This window comes from Oratosquilla oratoria, chromosome 19 (genome assembly GCF_046742065.1).
Source record: "Oratosquilla oratoria isolate Oo_2021 chromosome 19, ASM4674206v1, whole genome shotgun sequence".
Lineage (NCBI taxonomy): Eukaryota > Metazoa > Arthropoda > Malacostraca > Stomatopoda > Squillidae > Oratosquilla > Oratosquilla oratoria.
In genome coordinates this window covers 49,879,216-49,884,215 of record NC_134795.1, presented here as the reverse complement: position 1 = coordinate 49,884,215, position 5,000 = coordinate 49,879,216, and the positions used below count along the sequence as shown (strand labels likewise).

At 43.0% G+C, this 5,000-nt stretch overlaps 1 protein-coding gene across 1 annotated transcript in view; it reads left to right on the top strand.

Moving 5' to 3' along the window:
• LOC143035870 (alpha-crystallin A chain-like) overlaps window positions 1-5,000 on the top strand; it is a 15,940-nt gene that overhangs the window by 959 nt on the left and 9,981 nt on the right. The window lies entirely within an intron of this gene.

The following is a 5,000-nucleotide window of genomic DNA, read 5'->3' as shown; positions in this document are numbered from 1 at the left end:
TTTAAGTTGTCAATAGACTAGTTCTGCATCAACATCTAAACTAGCGGTTTGAACTGCGCAGAAACCGCGGTGGTACCACACAGTCAAGGAAAAACTACGCGGTTGTGTGTGAACATCTTCACTGACTTATATAATATATTGTAATTGAACTACCGAGGTTCTCATAAGTCAGACGTCCCTTTTCTGGCGACGCCTGCGCGCTTGTGGTGTCATCGGAAGCGTGCTGTTCTCGCATTCTCTCAGTGGTGTGTTCGAGTCCCCCACTCCTCTAGTTCCCAGCAGTTACTGTGAGTTGCCTGCCCCCCAACAGTCCCCAGAGCCCATCATAGAGCGAAGGTGAATGCGTTGGCCGTGGCTACTCAGCGCCTCCTGGCGTGGGCTCCTTCTTGAAGTACTTATTTGCTTGGTGTCTATAAGGTACAAAGCATCCCCACTCACTCATTCCCTCTCTCTCCCTCCCTCCCTCCCTCCCTCTCTCTCTCTCTCTCTCTCTCTCTCTCTCTCTCTCTCTCTCTCTCTCTCTCTCTCTCTCTCTCTCTCTCTCTCTCTCTCTCTCTCTTTCTTCCTCTCTCTCTAAAAAAAAAAAGAAAATCACCATCCCACTACCACGCAGTGGGAAGTGAGAAACCCCTGGTAGGGCAAGGCCCTATCAGTTGCGGCAAGCCGCTGTGTTTCTTAGGCCGACATTGGGTCGCCTCCCCACCTGGACAAGGCTGTCAGGAACTACCATAGGGAGCCAGCAGCGAATCCCGGACTCGAACTCACGTCCACCTGCTCACCAAAGCCAATTGGTGGTGTACTTTAAGGTTGAAAGTGAGTTGAAATGTGATATATACAGGACGCCACAAAAATGTGATTATTTTTTTTAAATGTTTCGTATGTTGTCAAATCCATTGGTCCACGTTTTCATTCACTGTGTCTGGAAAATGGTGGTCATCAGTTTGAAATGAACGAAAAGTTTAGGTTTCCCTCTAGTCTAGTCTAGTCCTCCCTGAGTGTTCGCAAATGCTCAAACTGGTGATTGCCATTCTCCAGACGTAAATGGCGGTACCCTAGGCATTTCTCGATAGCATGCTGCTTGCTTTTGCTACTTCGTTTGAGTAGAAACAACTTCGGTTACGATTTTTTGTTTTTTCAAACTTCCATAGTTATGTCAAATTGCTCTCGCGTCACATAGTGAGAGCCTGAGTGACGAGCTAAGAGAAGTTAAACCTAGAATACGAATGTTAGATACATTGCTCTTACGAAGTCTAGAATATTGTAACCGTAATTGTTTCTACTCCAACGAAGTAGCTAAAGCCAGTAGCATACCAACCTAGTGTGCCCTCACCTTAGTGATAACATTCCCCAATGGGTTCAAAACGTTACGAAACATTTCAATGAGTGAGAACGTTTTTGGGACATTCTGTGGTATTAAGAGAAATACCCACGGAAATCCTCCATAGACGCGTTTGTTCAATGCGTTCTTCTTTTGTTTTTAGGTGAACTCATTAAGAATAGTTTTTACGATCAGGTCGTCTCCTTATCATATCTCTACATCATCAACGGGAGAGGACAGAAGATAGGGGTGAATGGAGAAGGGTTGTGTATGGATGATACTGTGATGCATGAGGGGGAGTGGGTGGGGGATGGGGGTGAGGAAGTATGTATGAGAAAAAAATTGACGCAGCCCGAAGGGATTTCTCCCCGTCTTCTCCTTTTCTTCATGAGGGGACGGAGAGGGGGGTCGCCGAATTAATGAAGCGGCCTTGCTGTGGATGTGCTGTGTCTTGCGACACTGGTTCTGACCCAGGGCAGTGGACAGGATGCAGGGATGACCCGTCATCCAGGAGGTGCCAAGATGAGAGGGAGGAGGGTGGACGGGAGGGGAGTATGTAAGGGATGGAATGGGTGGGAGTGGTTTCTATGCCTTTTTCTTTTTGGCTACCCCCCGTGTAAGGGGGAAAAACCTTTGGTATATGTACGTATGTATGTATCAACCGTTTTTGTCAGTGATGGGGCAATACCTAAATCTTTAACGATTCCGATTCGAATCCCGATACTGATCTAGACTTCCGATTCCGATGAATGATGGATAAATGTACTTTGTTCATCAAGTATAGATTTCCCAAACCAAATGCAGAGCCTGAAAATAACCATGAATCATTGCAGGTATCGGTATTGAACTGGTATCGGAATCGGAAGCTTAGAGGAATATCGGAACCCGTATCGGAATTGGAAGTTTAGAGGAGTATCGGAATTCGTATCGGAATCTTTAAAATTTTTGGTATTGTCCCATCACTACTCATGGCGTTTCTCAACTCCCTGCTGTATATTCACCTCTGCCTAGGTACAAACATTAATTACAATACTCGCATGCAAACAAATTAATAAAAAAGAACAAAATTAATATCAAGATTCTATACCAAGTAACCTTTAATCAAGAAGGAAAACAAAGTTTGTTCATGTTATGAAGACTGGGTAGCCAGATATAGCGAATTATTGAATATAAGAACATAAGAATGAAGGAGAATGTAAGAGACCCTAAGGCTTAAACTAGGTAGTTCTCTGTCTCTTACCACCTTTAATCTCTATCCATAAAGTAATCTTAAAACAACCAATAGTTTAAGTGCTCAGTACATAGAAATGATGGAAAAAAATGGGGGGTAATATATCTACTTCCCAATCACGTATTTTTATATATTTACATCCCACACCCACTTCCTTGTTGAGAATTGCCTCTGATCATTCTCGATTTTTTTTTTTGTGGGCGATTTTGTGTTGAAGACAGCCACTTTATTCTCGAAATATCTTTCAAAAACATTTCCTTTGTAAATATCGTTATAGACATGTTAACTCGTGCCCCAATGACTGTGGTTAGTTATATTTCTGTCAACTGTGTAAAATGAAAGAAAATTGAAGAAGAAAAACAAAACAAACGAAACAGTCTACGAGATATTAAACACGATTTCTTCTTTTTTACAAACAAAAGATAATCGTAAACCCCACATGGAAGATCCTTAGACCGCATCTTCGAGAGCTTGAAATGTCCACGATACACTGGACAAGGGTGACGGCTTAGGTCGTAGTACAGGGTCCCTGTCCTTCTGAAGTGGTACAAATCCCTTCAAAGCTCTATAGCATTGGTTCCCAACCGGTGTGCCGCGGCACCCAAGGGTGCCGTGAGATCAACCGAGGGCGCCGCCAAAATTGAGGGCAAAAATCATTTTCGTATTACCGACTCTCTCTGTCATCCATTTTTGTTCATTAAAGCAGCATCAGTGTAAAGATGAGTATGTTCATGTTATCCAGGGACAAAAATTTGTTACACTGATGTTGAATCAACAAAATGCTGACAAATTAGAATTTAGATTTTCTAATAAGGGTGCCGGAGACTTTTGAAAGGCTTGGCAAGGGTGCCTCAAGCCAGAAAAGCTTTTCTGTATCCATATCAACGTGCAGCCTCTGAATAGATGAATGGATAAATAGATGAAGAAATAGTTAAACAAATATATGAGTGAATAGATAAATAAATGAATAAATAAATAATATGTACACAGATGATTGAATAGATAAATACATAAATGAACAAATGAATGAACATAAGTTAATGAATAAAGTAGGTGGCTGTAACAAAAGATTTGGCCATAAAAGGACACGTGGGACTTTAGCGACACCCCTACGGGACAGATTCACACAGTATTATTCTAAAATTGAAGACTAATAATGATAATAAAAAAATCACTTGTAAGATTATATCATTCTTCCATTCTGACTCCCCCCTTTACCTACCTTTAGGGAGGCTGATTATTTCCAACGAACTATTAAAGAAAACGAGAAAACAATATCAGATAAATGAATAAAATAAATAAATACTCATATTTCCTTTCCTCTCCCTGACCCCATCGAACTGTGTCCCCACGCCCACGCCCACGCCCACGGCACCTCGCGCGGGCGCCACGGGCGTGCGTCGATCCCGGCGCAGAGCCACTGAAGGGCCGTATATGGGCAAAAGAGGCGCGGGGCGATGTGGTGGATACCCTCTGAATTCTTGCTCGGAATAGATTCACTAAATTCTACATGCATGAAAGACACATGCGCTTCTATACGTCCATATATACATACATGCATGCACACATACACATATTTACAAAAGGATTACAAAGGCGGAGCATGCCGACAGGAGATCTTTTGGTTCATATCTAGGTCGGATGTACACATACGTATCCACACACACACACACACACACACACACACACACACACACACACACACACACACACACACACACACACACACACACACACACACACACACACACACACACACACACACACACACACACACACACACACACACACACACACACACACACACACACACACACACACAAAACATACATATATATATATATATATATATATATATATATATATACATGCATCAATATTTGTTCACCTGCACGTAGGTCTCCCTCATTCCTTCTCCGTCTGTCTGTCTCTCTCTCACACCACCTCTCTTTTTTCTGTATATATTAGCGTGTGTGTTCATGTGAGTGTGTGTGTGTGCTGCCCGTTGCCCTCAGAAGATTATTTTGGGACGAAACCTCACCGTCCGGGGATTTCGTAAGACCGCAGCCTCCGCCTTCGACCAGATGCTGATACAGAGTGAGTGAGTGAGCGAGCGAAGGACAACACCTGCGTGTTTGTCGCCTGCAGCCTTTGGCGCCTCACCGAAAACTCTGTTCCCGATCTTATGTAGTTCTGTTGATAAGGGTCATAGTTGAAAGCGTTCGTTCTCAACTGCTACGCCAAATATCACGGTGGTTTTTTCTGTCAAAACAACGGGTTTTTTTGGTCTGTTGATTTTTTTTTAGGACATTGGCGAGGGTAAATAGAGTTGGAAATGATGAGAATGTTTTTTCCTCTCGACCCTCGCTGTTGAAATGGCCGCCACGGAGACAAATCAAATCGCCTGGCGACAGATAAATGAAAAAGATAAAGTATCACTTGGAAAGGAAG